Below are 16,618 nucleotides of genomic sequence, written 5' to 3'. Positions count from 1 at the left end.
TGAATTATTTGGGAACCCCTGATTTCTTTAGCTGAGAACCCATTGCATGAAGATACTTAGAGCCTGATTTAGAGGTTGGCTTAGAGGGTACTCGTTCACAACAGCATCGGAGAACCCTGTCCACCAAACTGAAGTTGTGCGCACTTCATATAGAGTGGGGCAGAACTTAAATATGTCAGTGATGAAGACTACTCCGTCTCCGCTGGTGACATACTCCTTGGATGGACTGATAAAGTAAAAGCCAACAGAGGTTTGGCCATTTGTCCGGCCACCCTATTTAGAGCAGGCAGACAAATCGGCAGTTTTAGATTTCACAAACTGCCATCCAAGATACGTTAAAGTTTTAATTATAGATAAGTTAAAGTTTAATTATGCAATGGGCCCCACACCATGGGAAAAACCCACCATGGTGTGGTGGCCATTACTTTGTTATTTGGAAAAAAAACACCTTCAGATTTTGCTTTTGAAAATAAAACAAGATAATGAAAGTGTGCCATATGCTGATGGAGCTGTACTTCACAATTTCAGTGCCTTGACATGAACAACTGTGACAGCATATAAGAGATGCCTGCTGGGGTAACAGACATCTCTAAATCCAGAGTATTGTTACTCCATCAGAGAAACAGAGTATTTTACTCCATTACCCTGACAGAGTAAATACCAATCTGTTCCATACAGTCAGGACAGAATGTAATCTAGGCACAATTGTTTTAAGAGTACCCAATTCAAGTCCCTAGGCCCTCCTCATGTTCCGCTCAGGAAACCCTCTTTAGAATACTTCCCATACCATTAGCATAGATGCCTTGCTAAAGTGGGAAGGGTATGCCCAGAAGTGGGTCCCGTGCTCACTGCGCCACCTGATTCAAGCTAGCCTGGCTGATGAGGGGGGTGGTGGCTCGAAACCGGTCCCAGGATGCTTGTTTCCAGTCGAGGGAGGACCTGGCTTGGCAGTTCGGGCTGGACTGTTCCCAAGAGGCACAGGGTCAAGACTGATTTGCATATGGCTGGGTCCACACTGGGGTGGCGTGGTGCGCAAAAGAGCAATGGATTCAACCCAGATCTTTGTGACTTGGGGTGAATGTTTGCATTGTTCAGCATTCTGTCCATCATTTCTTCCTTTTGCTTTTGTCACCCCTAAGTGGCAAGGGTATGCCCGGACATGGGTCCTGTGTTCACTGCGCCACTGGTTTCAAGCTAGCTTGGCTGATGAAGGGTGATGCCCCGAAACTAGTCCCAGGATGGTTGTTTCCGATCCAGGGAGGACCTGGCTTGGCAGTTCGGGCTGGACTGTTCACAAGAGGCACAGAGTCAAGGCTGATTTACATATGGCTGGGTCCAAATTGGGGTGGCACGGTGAGCAACAGATTTATGGATTAAACTCAGATCTTTGTGACTGGGTGTGAATGTTTGCATTGTTCAGCATTCCGCCCATCATTTGTTCCTTTTGCTTTTGTCACCCTAAGTGGGAAGGGTATGCCCAGGCGTGGGTCCAGTGCTCACTGCGCCACTGGATTCAAACTAGCCTGGCTGCTGAGTGGTGATGTCCTGAAACCGGTATCAGGATGCTTGTTTCCGGTCCAGGGAGGGCTTGGCTTGGCAGTTCGGGCTGGACTGCTCCCAAGAGGCACAGGGACAAGACTGATTTGCAAATGGCTGGGTCCAAACTGGGGTGGCATGGTGAGCAAAAGAACAATGGATTAAACCCAGAACTTTGTGACTGGGGGTGAATGTTTGCATTCTTCAGAATTCCGTCCATCATTTGTTCATTTTGCTTAAGACAGCACAAACCCTTTGCTTTTATTTACTATGTGCAAATTACCTATTTAAGGAAAACGTTCTTTAAAGAAAAAGTCACAATTAGAACATGAGTTTCCGATAAAACCTGCTTTTCTTCTGTCATTCACTGGATGACCTCAAATCAATTAAAATGCAACACAAATAAATAAGACCAAAATACTGTTCTTTGGCCCCAATCCTCCGGATTGGCAGAGATTGTGGCCCAAAGACACTCCACCTGAGGTCCCAGGGAGGAACAGTCAAGAACTTGGGCATTAAATTTGAAAAGTCTCCATCTTTTCAGCCACATATTATGTTGGTGTTTGGAACATGTGTTGGGCTTCTGAGGACACAAAACCTTTTTGTTTACACATTCTCTCCTTGTTTGCAAGAAAGGTGGTCATCCAGGCACTCATAACATCAGGGCTAAAATATGGCATTGCGCTACATCTGACACTTCTGGACTATCTGCTGAACAAGCTTCAAGTGGTCCACAATACAGCAGCCCACATTTTACTTAGCTTGTCCCCAAGAACTGGTTTCTCTGAATCTGCATGCTCCTCACTGGCTTCTGATGAAGAAGATATTTCTCTTCAGAACATTAGTCCTAATCCATAGAGCACTGCAACATTCAGGTGCAGGCTATCTTAGAGCCAGAATTAGTTTCTATGCCTCCTCCAGAAACTTGCAGTCAGCCCACAGCTTTCTGACAAGGATTCCAAAAATCCGTCACATGAGAATGGGCAGAAGGACCTTCTCTTACCTCAGACCATTGGTGTGGAACAAACTCAAACTGGAGCTTCGCTCAGTGGCCGCTACCGCCTTGTTTATGAACAGGTTGAAGACTTGGCTTTTCCAACGAAACTAGGTGATCTCACTGCACAATGTTGATGACTGAAAGCTCAGCACTGGGACACTCCATGGAGCAGCCGTGAGATTTGTAAGTTCCATTTCGTTCAAGATTAATGTACTGACTGAGCCAGTATTACAGGTTTTTCGTAGTTATTGATATTTAGGTGTAGCATGTCTCAGATTTACTCAACAAACGTTGTGGGGTTCCTACCAAAGATCATCCGTCTGGTGGGGAAGTAGGTTATTAGAAGGATAGAGGGTTGTGAGATATTTGTGGCTGCTACTGGGTGGTGGTATTTTGAAGTAAACACATTTACAAATGCCGTGAAATATTTGGGACCACTGTATAAAAAAGCATGAGGAAAGCGATATCACAAAGTTGATCTCTGACTTGAGCACATGCCAAAGCTTCAGTTCCAGTGAGATAGCTCAAGATGATGAATGTGGCTGTGCATGACCTGCTTATCAAAATTGTGGGTTAATGCACCTGTTGCACGAGTGAGTCTGTGTCTGCCCTCAAGTTTAATTATATTTCATATTATATATTCAATATAGCATGGGTCGAGCTCCAAAGAGCAACATATGTGTATGTTGGAAAGAGCATGCAAACTTGAGGGACTTTGAATAGAACAATATTGTGCGTGTTGGCTCTATTTGAAATCACACTACAAAACTTGTATGTGATAAGGCAGAGGTGTAGAATAGTAGCATTGTTTTGCAACATTACTAGCAAGCACCCCTTACAAGGAGTTTTTACATTACATAAATATTTTACATCACACAAATTCCAGTATGAAGCAATCGGCATGTACCAGGAGTTACTTTCAATAGCACGTTAGGTGACATGAAGAGACATGGAAACATGGTCTTGACTCTCAGGTCTTAACAAATACATCTCAATGTAATAATAATAAAAGCTGTTTTTCGAATTGGTAGGTAGGACTAAAGTTGTGCAAACTTACAAAACCTTGGAACCTGCATTTCTGCAATTTGTTTAGAACTCTGTCAGATTTGCAAACCAAAAGCTGGAAACTTCAAAACACATCAAGGCAAAAAAAAAAGGGTCCCCACAGTGCTGTGGAAAAGTTCACTCTGCTGCACAGGAACATGATCGTGCCACTGAGTACCCGCTTACCGTTACCTTCATCTGCACTACTCCTAGTTGTCTCTTTGGTGGGTCTTCTGAAGCAGAAAAAGGAGGTAAAGTATGCTGTCAAGTGGTGGCTGTTGTGTTTCCCTGCTTCCAATCAGGGCTGGCACATGTTGTGAAAGTATTCTGCGGCAGGGAATAAAAACATGCCTTACAGAAGTCAGAAAACCTTATATGCCTTCACAAAGTTCACCAACTTCAGGTATTTATGTTTCTCTTAGCCCATAAGTATGTAGGATGCAAGCTCCTGTAGCCAATTGTCATGTGACCATTTCTGGTATCTCCATTCTCCGACATTAGAACATTTTGATTTCAATGAGAGCTTAAGAATACACAAAAGTGATCGATGGGATGCTTGAATTAATATCAGCCACTGGTATTACTCAGGCTGTATACCAGTCAATTGTATTTTTTGCCTGCAATGCCACCTCACATTAGACCCATCCATTTGCAAATCAGCCTTGAGCCTTCCACAAAATGAACAGTCGAGTCCGAATTGCCAGGTTAGGCCCTTTCTGAACTAGAATACAAGTAACACAAGACTAGTTTCACTCTCGTGGGGGCTTCTCAGTTTGATGCAGCTTGGTTCCGGTTGCAAAAATAGCAGAGGACCCACATCTGGGTTACACTTATGGCGTAGCAATGTGGCAGAAAAAAATTTGATGGGTGTGATGCTTGAGTTATTCTCAGCCATTGGTAATTATACTGGGCCTCATACCAGTCTAGTTTAATGCAACCTCTGATTAGAACCAGTCATATGAAAATTGCCCTTGATCCTTCTCTAAAAGGAACAGAACACCCTGAACTTCCAAGCCAGGTCCTCTCTGAACCGGAACACAAGCAACGCAAGACCGTTTTTTTCCCCTAGTTGGAGCTCATCAGCCTTGGTTCCAGAGGCTAAGTGTGCAGAGAACCCATATATGGGCATACCTGTCATATTTAGGACAGTCAGACTAAGTGAACAAAAAAAGAATGGGTGGGATGCTTGAATTATTCTTAGCTACTGGTGATTACTCAGAGTTGCATACCAGTCTAGTTTAGTGCCACCTCTGATTAGACCCAGCCATGAGGAAACTGCCCTTGGTCCTGCACCACTAGGAACAGTCCAACCCAAACTGCTAAACCAGGCACTCTCTGAACTGGAATACAAGCAACACATATTCCATACTTAACCTTTAAAATACTTAAGGGAGTGATGTTAATTACTTATATTATACTCTTCATCTACATTTGCCTCTCACTCCCCAAAAACATAGAAAACTGTCCTACAGAGACCATTATTTTGTTTCTTCGTCTCTACTTTTAAATCACAGATTGTGACGAGATGCGTCTTTGAGCCTTCTTCCAATTAAATGATTAAAAATCAAGCAGGTAAAACAATGTTTTGTGACCCAATATGTGTGAGGAGCATACTTTTTAAATGTGAATGGTTTTAGATAATCCGTGGGCTGCTACCATGTCAAAATGTGTGCAAATAACTCCCTTTGTTTTCCCTGCCTTATACTTTGTGAGAGGGAATGGGCAAACAGAATCAGGAAAGATTAAGACGGACATACGTCTGTGCTGCAAGACGAAACAGAGCACGGATACTAGCAGACACGATAGGGAATCCTGGGGTCTCAACATCAACCTCGGAATAAATGTATTTGAGGTGTAGTGATACCTCACACAACCCCCATAAAGAAGCACTCCTGTGATCACTACTGCTATTTGGTATGACGTTCAGTGCATATGTTTGAACCACAGCAGGACCAAATTAGCTTTTCACCCTAATGAGATCGGTACACTGAGGGGCATATTCACAAGAAACTATTGCCGAGTCAATGGCACTTTATCGCAGCCAAATTGCAATAAATCCATCACCCCATTTACAAGCTGGTGTTAACAGCCCACAGCACCAGTTTACCCGCGATAGCAGATGCAAAAAACCTCGCCACAGAGGACCCCCGCAACTATTGCTAATGAGATGCAGAGTGGGCGTTCCTGTGCCAAAATCGGCGACAACATCATACCACAACATTCTAAACGACCAGCCACATCAGCGATAAAAACACAAAACAGGCAATAAGGCTCGTTAGCACCAGGAAATCTACACCTGCTCTGACCTGGTGTAAAGTGGGACGGCAGACTGCACCACAAAAGGGAGACCAGCCCAGGGCCACACCCGAAGGGCAACCAAAGCCATGAAGCCACCCATCATGCGGCCCGGACACCCAAGAGGGCCACAACACCCACCGACACCACCCCCAGGACCACCCCTCCCTGGCACCCCCCAACCAAAGACATGCCACATCAGCTACACCTAAACATGCACAAAATAATCCACCTGACTTCGCACAATCACAACTGGTGACATGCATGTATCAACACAGAAAAGAGCTGCACACATTCACTTTCAAAGCAACAAATGAAACTTTATTAAAATTTACACTGAAATGAAATGAAGACATATGGCCGCTCCCCTCGGGACAATCCGTATATCCCAGCCTGCAAGACAAATATCATGATGAGAAGGTGTGTCCTCCGCACATCAAAGGACAGAGAGAGAGCGAAGAGTAGAGAGAGGAAGAGAGGGGGAGAGAGAGAGAGAGAGAGAAGAAGAGAGGGGGAGAGGGAGAAGAAGAGAAGGGGAGAGAGAGGGGGAGAGAGAGAGAGGAAGAAAGGGAGAGAGAGAGAGAGAAGAAGAGGGGGAGAGAGAGAGAGAGAAGAAGAGAGGGGGAGGAAGAGAGAGAGAAGAAGAGAGAGGGAGAGAGAAGAAGAGAGGGGGAGAGAGAGAAAAGAAGAGAGGGGAGAGAGAGAGAGAGAGAAGAGAGGGGGAGAGAGAGAGAGAGAAGAAGAGAGGGGGAGAGAGAGAAGAAGAGAGGAGGAGAGAAAGACAGTGTCGCCCTTGTGCACCAAGGCCACACTGCTCACCTGCTGCCACCGCTGTGTCTCCAACCACGTGCAGGTATATATCGCAGTTCACCAGGTCACACATCTGAGTCAGAGCCACCAGCTGAAAAAGAGTCCAGATACATGACTGGCACAGTACACACACCTGCACAAGACAACATCACCTGCCCGCCCATGCACACCCAGGCACAGGCACCCCAACCCCTCCCGCCGCCGATCGGAGCATGCCCGCCCATGCACACCCAGGCCTCACTGCTCACCTTCCACCACCGGTGCATAGACGTGAAGTCCCACCACATGCCGCTGCAAGCCACAAGCCCGGGGCCCATGGACATGGCACCTTCCACACCATGCAGTCACACTCTGCAGGCCAACAGGTCTCACGTTTGGTGCTGGGTGTTGATTACTCCATGGTAGAGGACATAGCAGTGCACCCGGCACCATCGCAGGCTGCACACCCACTCAGCCCAATGGGTGCCACTAACTCTGGGATCCAGGAAGCGATGCCATGTGGCAGTAGACCTGTGATGCCCACTGGCTCTGGCCTACACTGCGGTCCAGCAGGGCACACAAAACCGGAGGGTCATTGTGGGTGTGTACTGTGCCCCGCTTGATTGTGCATGTGTGCAATCGTGGCCATCTCCACCCGTCCCCCCAGTACCTGTTGCAGTTGTGTTGTGTCCTGTCGAGCAGTGTCCGGTCCCCCGACTCCGGCCACAGTAGCCACACTGCTGACTGTCGACACCAGCTCCTCCTTGTCATCCAGCACGAGCTGTGGCTCTGGGCCCCACCTCCGGTTTGCATTGCTGCCGTCTGGTTGGCGGAGAGTTTCTCCTTGGTCTTCCGCTTGATGTAATTCCATCGCCCCTTGACCTCGTCCATTGTCCGCTTGTGCTCTCCGATGGCATTCACCTTGTCAACGATGTCCCGCCATATTCCAGTTTTGGTGCCCAATGACACGTTGGAGTTTATGAAGAGTTGTTGGTGGTATTCCATCACCTCCGTGACTATGATCCTGTTCGCCTGCGGACTGAACTTAGTCATCCTCATCTTCTTGTCCTTGCCCTTCCGTCCCTGATGTCCCAGGCTGGTCGTCCGGGGTGCTTGTGGGGTTGCGCTCGGCCTCAGCACCTGCTCCGGCTGCCTCCATGGTGCTTGGGTGTAGGTCAGTTTGGGTGTGGGTGTTTTTTCTACTTTTATGGTAATTTTTTCGGCTTGCCAGGTGTGTGTTGCAGACCTGGTGCTGCTTAGCGCTGATTTTCTAATCGCGCTTTGGCCCATCGCGTGTTTTTTGGTGTTCTGGTTTGTGTTTTCATCTCCGTTGTGATGGTTGTATCGCAGACATTGTCCGCGGTGTTGGTGGACTGTCGCATGGTACTGCCTTGTTGTGAATTCCATGTTGACACAGGGTTATTTTCCTGTGATGGCCTGCGATATTGGAAGTTGTGTTACAGTACTCTTGCGGTAGTTATCACATGTTCTTGTGAATATGCCCCTTAGTCATTAAATCTGGTAATAATGAAAACTATTATTTACAGTACGTAGAAAATGTGAAAATGACATTATTAAGTACAATATAACAAAGGTATGAAATGTAAAAAACACATCAAGAGATGTGTGCATTGGGTTGCGCCTCGAAAGTGATTGATGGATGGCTGTAGGGTTCAAGATGGGTAGACAACTTAGTGATATTGAAGCTGGATACATTTTTAAAGTAAGCTCGGCTTTACCATTGATGATGGTGTTATGAAACTGTTTGTGGATCAATGTGAAAGGAATTGATTTTTTAATCAAATAGTTTAATGTAGATATTAGTGTTGTGCATAGATGGGGGCAAGGGTATAACAGTGGTCTGTAGATTGCTCGCTTACAACAGAAATGCATGGATAGTGCCGGTGATTGAGAAGAATACATGAATCTGTGTTTAGAAAATTTCTTGGGGCTCGGATTTTGGAGGATTATGACCGCAGTGGTGGGAGTAGAGGTCCCTGTCAAAGCCAAGTGGTGTTTGTTAATGATCCCTGGAGGGGAGGTTTGGCCAAGGCATCTAAATCTAAATCTGGTATTTTTAAAGCTCAAACTACTCACCCTTAAGGGTCTCAAGTTGCTGTCTGGGAGATTAAGTGTGCTATTTCCCAGAGTCATATGGTGCTGAGCTGAGCCCGGCACTGGGGATCGAACCGTAAGCCCTGCGCTCCGGAGTCAGCACTCTGGCAAGACATACAAGACTCTGGTTGACACTAGCTGAGCTAGTAGCAAAACGTAACATAGCAGAGAGTTGTGAAGCGACCACCCCCGAGGGTGGCAGAGTGGAAGACAGATTTGGACTGGTGCTGGCAAGTGGAATGCACAATATACCAGAGCAGGGGCTGCCCACGGAAATGGGAAAAGATTTGGGGGGCAAGCTTATAGAGGATTGTAAGGAAGGTCAAAACAAAGAGGTGGAACTGTTACTGCACTGTGTTGATGACTGTCAATAATTGTTATAATGATTACTGTATGTAGATTGTATGGTTTGGTAATCTGCTGTTAATAGTGTCTGATATACTGTTTGCTGAGCACACTGGAATAAAAAGAATGGATAACACAATTTTTTTTTACCTGGATGGGTCTTGGCAGCGGCCGTTTTTCAATATCTGCTTTACCTGCCTAGCCTTTTAACTCCTTGGGGAGTACAAGAGAAAAGAGACACTAAATCAAAAGGTAATAGATAATTTAAAAGTCAGACAACTGTGGGTATCCTTTACAGTGATGTTACATAGTCTGAGTGCAGGACAGCAGTGTTATTAATACCAAATGTACAACCACATGTAAGTGTTAATTTCCCCCGTCTCCTCCTGCCTAGTCGAGCATTACAGTTGCAGGAGATGCTGCATAAATTCAAACCACTTCTTTTCTCATTAAGCTTGCATGGAGGATATAAAACAGAAATAATAGATAGAAATGAGGATAGGATAGTCTTGTCTGTGTTGATTTTGCAGCTCAGTGTGAAATATTGCAACCAACTGATTCAGGGTGAGACATCTGGGGCCTTTTATTCCTACAGACTTTCTGGCACCATTGGTCACACAATAAAATAATTATTGGAGGTATAAGGTTGTCCATGATTGGTAAGTTTCCCTGTTGACCTCTGAACAATAGTAGACTTCTCTGTATAATAATTCCACAGCAGGCTGTGGTCTTATTGAGTGCATGGCTGTGAAAGCAAAGGTTGGGGATTCTGCCGTTGTGTCCAGCACCTGAGGCAAACGCCTTCCTGCTCCAAGTTCCAAAGACTCGCTGTTTGCTGATTTTATAATGAACAAATGTGATATGCCTGCAATAGTAAGAAGAGAATTTGCATGCAGTGCTGTTCATCTGAACAACTCAGGCCCATTTGAAGGGGTGAGCAGAGGGGTCATCACCTCCCAGGCCATGTTCAAGACCTAGTGCCTGCAAGGCAACATTTGTAGATTTTAAAGGAAAGCTGCCCAGTGCTTAATTTGTGAAAGAATAAGTGCCGAGGCACGTGACCTGTGCTCATGAAGATCAGGGTGATGAATACCAAGGCTGTGTAGCCTTGTTTCCGTCCCATGCCTCTTTAATCCACCAACAGACACGCTCTTCCCCACCCCCACCCCTTTTGTGTTGTTTTCTCCCAAGCCCTGGATGGAAGTCTGATGAGAAAAATAAGTGCTGGTCCCCAAAATTACGAATTGGTAGGCCCACCTCCAAACAGCAGCTCAAATTAGGCACTGAAACTGCCATAATTATTAAAGGCAAGGCAGCTAACAGCTAATACCACTAGTTGGCACCAGATTCTGGATCTGCATTGTTTCTCTTTACGCCCACGACATTTTCTTTAAACTTGAAAATGCGTCATCCGCCTATGAAAGGTCTCACTTCAGTTTGTTGATCTGGTCCCACAAAACCCTCTGACATGCCTGAACCAAAGAGTTCACAGGTGGAAGAGAGCTGCTTTCACATTCAACAGAGTGAACCTGTGTCCAGTCTTGACCCACTAAGGAGATCTACTGTGTCCTATGTTGTTCCCTACTTTACTCATGGGTTCAATAAACATAACTGGCCTAGAAAAATGATTAATCCCATCTGTGCCATATGTAGGCTTCCCTGTTTTCAGTTTCTATTTTTGGTAAATTCTGGTGTTTTTTTCCAATGTTTTCAATACCTTAAAAAACAATGGTTATCAGTGGTTACACTTTTTCGCACCATTAAAAACTACAGAAATAGTGTTTTTCCGGTGTTTATGGAATTTGAATTTAATTTTAATTATTGCTTGTCTTCTGCACTGATAGTGCATGTGTATAGATAACGTGTGCACAGGGTATATGAGGTCCAAATACATTTTTACTGCACCAGAATGGACTACAAAGACAATAGCATTCTTCATTATCTCTGAAGATTGTAAAGATGCCTTCAGCATACCATCTAGCAAGTGCTTGGTGACAACATTCTTTTCACATATACCTGTCACAACATCTTGCATTGAATGTTTAAAGCCTGGGGTGTTTGGCAATTCACCTACAATCAATACTGACTCACTAGAAAAGGGGGCTGATGTATCAAAGGATTTCACCTATCTCTGTGGGTAAATGTGATGATACATATTAGGAACAATTCTTAAGAAACAAGCCGTTTTACCTATCAGTGAAATCAAATGTAGCCAAAATATCAGATATGATTTTGATACTTCCTGATTATCTACATTTTATAAAATAGCTAAATAAGACCAAAAACATGCATCTCAACACTGCATCTTTAGACCAAAGACCACAAAACTGAAAAAAGCAGGAGGAAGAAGAGATAATGTACTGTGAAGTCATGAATGAGGCGTGCTATGCTCACTGTGTTTTTGTTTCACCAATGTGTGCATGTGAACACACTCTGTGAATCTGCATCATCAAATCCACATTATCAATGTATTGTTTTGTGTCTATATTTGTTTACAGGTCCCCTTCCTAGGTGATACACATACACAGATGCAAGTGTGATAGGCTATATATACATGCTGGTAGGGCGCTTCATTTTCCATAAGACTGGCCGCGGGGGCCCCCGCAGCCCCAGGGAGCACCACTTCCATGGGACTTAGTTCATTGTATGCATGGGGCATGTGGCCCCCACAGCCTCGGGGACCGCCACCTCCCCTGGGCACAATTTACATATTGGTGCCCCGGGGACTGCCACCTCCCCGGGGCTTTCTTCAAATAAGGGTGGGGGGGCATCGCGGGCATACATATCCCCAGGGCATACATAATTGAAGTGTGGGGATCCGTTGCGGACCCCCAGGCCCCAGGGACCACCACCTCCCAGGGGCTTTAAAGAGTTGGGAAGAGGGCCGTGCGCCCCCCCTCCTGGAGCCCTCGATGGCCCTGGGGACTGCCACCCCCAGGGCTGGCTCCTGCAATGTCTTGGGGTACCCACCCCCGGGACATTTACTTTTGCTACTGCAAGGCGGGAGCACAGCTCCTACCCTGCCATAGCAAACTCTGCTTTTCTTCTTGGAAGCAAGAGCAGGAAACCTGCTCTCGCTTCAATAAAGCAAAGCAGGATTTCTTTTGAGCAAAGGGAGCTGCATGGCAGCAGCTTCCCTTGCTCAAAAGCAATGCTGGCTCCCGCAGGAGGCAGGGAGCTCGCTGGGACCGTGGGGGCATTTGGTCTCCCCCCATGGTCACCAATGCTAAGGGCCGGCCCTGGGGGACGGGACCCCTCCCTTTTTTTAAAGGTTCAGGCCCAGGGGTATGGGGTTCCCAGGGCCCCAAAAATACTAAATGAACGGGGGCCACACAGCCCCCCTTCAAAAATAGTTTTTTTTACTAAAGCCGGCATCTCGCCGGAGGCCCCGCCCCCTCTCTGCACCACTAGCCCATCAGGTACCTCCAGTAATTGCCACACAGCTGGATTGCAGAGAGGTGGTCTGAGGCCACACAGCTAGATTGCAGAGAGGTGGTCCGAGGCCACGCCCTTTTCTACACCACTCTGCAAACACGCCTCTTGGCACATTGCTGGTGGAGCGATGAGGCCCTCTTGTGTCCTGAGGACCTCCGGACACAAATGGACTTCATCCCCCGAGCAGCAGGGCACCACGAGTCACATTTGCAGAGTTGTGTAAAAAGGGGACGTGGCCTCAGACCACTCTCAGTAATCCAGATGTGTGGTGCTTACTGGAGGTACCTGGTAGGCTAGTCATCCCCCAGGTACCCTCAGGATTGAAGGGGACTTAATACCCCAACTTAGAACGCACCAGGAGGTGCATTTGCAGAGTGGTGGGGAAAGGGGCATGGCCTTTGTCCACCTCTCAGCAATCCACCTTGTGGGGCTTACTGGAGGTAAGAGGTAGGCCACTTGGCCCCTAAAGGACCCCCAGCAGCTAAGGGGACTTCAATCCCCATCCAAGAGCGCGCCAGGGAGTGCATTTGCAGAGTGGTGAGCAAAGGAGGCCTGGCCTGCTATGAGAACTCTGAAATTCTGCTGCGTGGGACTTACTGGAGGTAATAGGAGGGGTACCTGGCCCCCAAAGATGTCCTTGGGGGCCAACTACCCCTCTTGTTACCTTCAGTAAGTCCTCCACAGTGAGACTGCTAAGAAGCCTTCGAGGGCAGACTACAGGATGGGGGAAGAAGTCCAATTTACTCCTGAGGGACTTAGGGGCCAAGAAGCCCTCCTGTTACTTCCTGTAAATCCTATGCAGCATAATTCCTGAGCGCTGGTTGGAGGCCCAGCACCCTTTCTCCACCACTCTGCAAACGTGACTACTATTTTAAAGAAGTGTTTGCAATGTAATAGGTTTCGCATTTGCGAGATTTAGAGCTATTGGCATTGTAAATGTCAAAGTTTTTTACTAATGTTTTTTGGAGTGGAGTAGATGTACGTTGTGTGTAGTGGAATTATGTGTTATGGAAATAATTATGTGGTAGGGTAGTCTGTGTTATGGAGTGGTAATGTCAGGTTTAGTCTTCCTCGTTTCCATAAAAGCTCAATTATGAACTCCGTGAGACAAAAAAAGATTTTTGCACAATTATACATGTTCTGCTTTAGCCACATCATTCAACATCTGCTCCCTAATCTACAAATTTGAACACAAAAATCCTTATTTCTAGCTCAAACTACGCAAATGTTACCAACAATGCAGCGACAAGTGTTACAGCGTGGTGGAAGGCCCTTTGCAAACCTAGAATGGTCACCTGTTACTTATTGCTAAATGTGGGCGTTAAATTGGTACTAATGGTGTGCAAGCCACTCTTTCTTCCTACTGCGCCTCTCTTGCCTTTTTCTGCATTTCTGTTGCTTCTTTTGGGCACATTTCTTTCTTTTTCTGCACTTCTCTTGCCCCTTTCTGCAAATCTCTTCTACTTTCTGCCCCTTTCTTCCCTCTTTCTGCACGTCTGTTGCCTCTTTCTGCACCTCATTTGCTTCTTTCTGTATCCCTCTTGCCTCTTTCTGTACCCTCCTTCCCTCTTTCTGCACCCCTCTTGCCTTTTTTGTACCCCTCTTACATCTTTCTGCACCCTTTTTGCCTCTTTCTGCACCTCTGTTCCTTCTTTCTGCACTTCTTTTGTTTCTTTCTGCACCTGTCTTGCCTCTCTCTCTACACCTCTTCAAATCTTTCTGCACTTCTGTTGCTTCTTTTTGCACTTATCTTGCTTTTTTCTGCACCTCACTTGCCTCTTTGTGCACATCTATTGCCTCTTTCAGCAGTTCCCTTGCCTCCTTCTGTACTTCACTTGCCTCTTTCTATAACTTTCTTGCTTCTTTCTGCACCCCTCTTGCCTCTTTCTGCACCTCACTTGCTTCTTTCTGCACCCCTTTTTCCTGTTTCTGCACCCCTCTTCCCTCTTTGTGCAACTCTCTTGCCTCTTTATATGCCACTCTTTCCTCTTTCTGCACCCCTCTTGCCTCTTTCTGTACCTCTGTTCCTTCGTTCTTCATGTGTCTTGTCTCTTTGTGCACCCTTCATGCCTCCTTCAGCACCTCTGTTGCTTCTGTCTGCAGTTCTCTTCCTCTTTCTGTACCCCTCCTGCCTTTTTCTGTACTCCTCTTGCCTCTTTATGCACCTTTCCTACCCCTTTCTGCATCCCTCTTGCCTCTTTTTCCACCTCTGTTGGTTCTTTCTGCACCTCTTTTGCTTCATTCTTCACTTCACTTGCCTTTTTCTATACCCCTTCTTGCCTCTTTCTGCACCTCTGTTGATTCCTTCTGCACTGCTCTGGCTTCGTCCTGCACCTCTGTTCCAAATTTCTGCACCCCTCTTGCCTTTTCCTGCACCCCTCTTCCCTCTTTTTGCACCTCTCGTGCCTCAGTCTACCCACCTTTTCCCTCTTTCTGCACCCCTCGTGCCTGTTTCTGCAACTCTCTTGCCTCTTTCTGCATTTCTCTTGCCTCCTTCTGCACCTCACTTGCCTCTTTTTGAATCTCTATTGGTTCTTTGGCACTGCTATTGTGTCTTTCTGCACCCCTCTTGCAAATTTCTGCTCCCCTCTTGCCTCTTTCTGTGCCCCTTTAGCCTGTTTCTGCACCTCTCTTGCCTCTGTCTGCACCTCTGGTCTCTCTTTCTGTACCTCTCTTGCCTGGTTCTGCAACTCTCTTGCCTCTTTCTGCAGTTCTCTTGCCTCCTTCTTCACTTTTGTTGTTTCTTTCTGCACTTCTCTTGCCTCTTTCTGCACCCCTGTTGCTTCATTCTACATTTTCAATGCTTCTTTCTGCACCTGTCTTACTTCTTTCTGCACCCCTGTTGTCTCTTTCTGCACTGGTCTTCCCTCTTTCTGTACCTTTCTTGCATGTTTCTGGATCTCAGCTGCCTCTTTCTGTACTTTCTTGCGTCTCTCTACATCTCTGTTGCTTCTGTCAGCAATTCTCTTGCTTCTTTCTGCACTTCTTTTTCCTGTTTCTGCACCTCTCTTGCTTCTTTCTGCACCCCTCCTGCCTCATTCTGGACATCTCTTGCCTCTTTGTGCACCTCTCCTACCTCTTTCTGCATGCCTATTGCCTCTTTTTGAACCTCTGTTGGTTCTTTCTGCACTGCTCTTGCTTCTTTCTGCACCTCACTTGCCTCTTTTTGCACTTCTCTCGGTTCTTTCTAAACCTCTGTTGCTTCTTTCAGCAATTCTCTTGCCTCTTTATGCACTTCTCTTGCTTGTTTCTGCACTTCTCTTGCATCTTTCTTCAACTTTTTTGCCTCTTTCTGTACTTCACTTGCTTCTTTCTGCACCTCTCTTGCCTCTTTCAGCACCTCTGTTGCTTCTTACTGCACCTCATCTGCCTCTTTCTGCACCACTCTGGCCTCTTGGTACAACTCTCTTGCCTCTTTCTATACCTCTCTTCCTTCTTTCTGAAATGTCCAACTAACTATAACGTCCCTGAAACCTGTGGGTTTTTTCAGTGAATTTCTAAGGTTTTTTAAATGATAATTTCTAAATATAACGTCCCTGAAACCTATGTTTTTTTCTGTGAATTTATAATGTTTTTTAAAATGCTATATATATATATATATATATATATATATATATATATATATATATATATATATATTACCTACTGGCGGTCGCCAGTAGGTAGTTATAGTTAGGACCCCTTTTCCATAGGAAATCCGCAACATTCTATTTTGAATAACTTTGGCGCCGGTCGACGAATCCTCGCGTATTTCTCAAAATAGGTGGGGCGCTACGCTCCGCTCCTACCCTGAAAGTCTCGGGGGGATTCGTCAAGCGGGGGCTGAGATAAAAGGGGGGTCCCAAAACGCGTTTTTCCCATGCATTTTTCCATAGGACCTTTAGACAGGGCTACAGCCCGAACGGCTGAACAGAATTACTAGAAATTTGGCAGAGAGGTAGTCCTCAGGTCAAGGAAGTGCCTTTTGTAGGTTTGGTGTAAATCTGTTCAGTAGATTCTGAGAAAATAGCCTTTAAATCAATATATATATCTGAGCCAGCTTACGGTACGCTTACCGTAAGC

The sequence above is a fragment of the Triturus cristatus genome, chromosome 11, assembly GCF_964204655.1.
Source record: "Triturus cristatus chromosome 11, aTriCri1.1, whole genome shotgun sequence".
NCBI lineage: Eukaryota > Metazoa > Chordata > Amphibia > Caudata > Salamandridae > Triturus > Triturus cristatus.
This window is presented reverse-complemented; position numbering follows the sequence as displayed.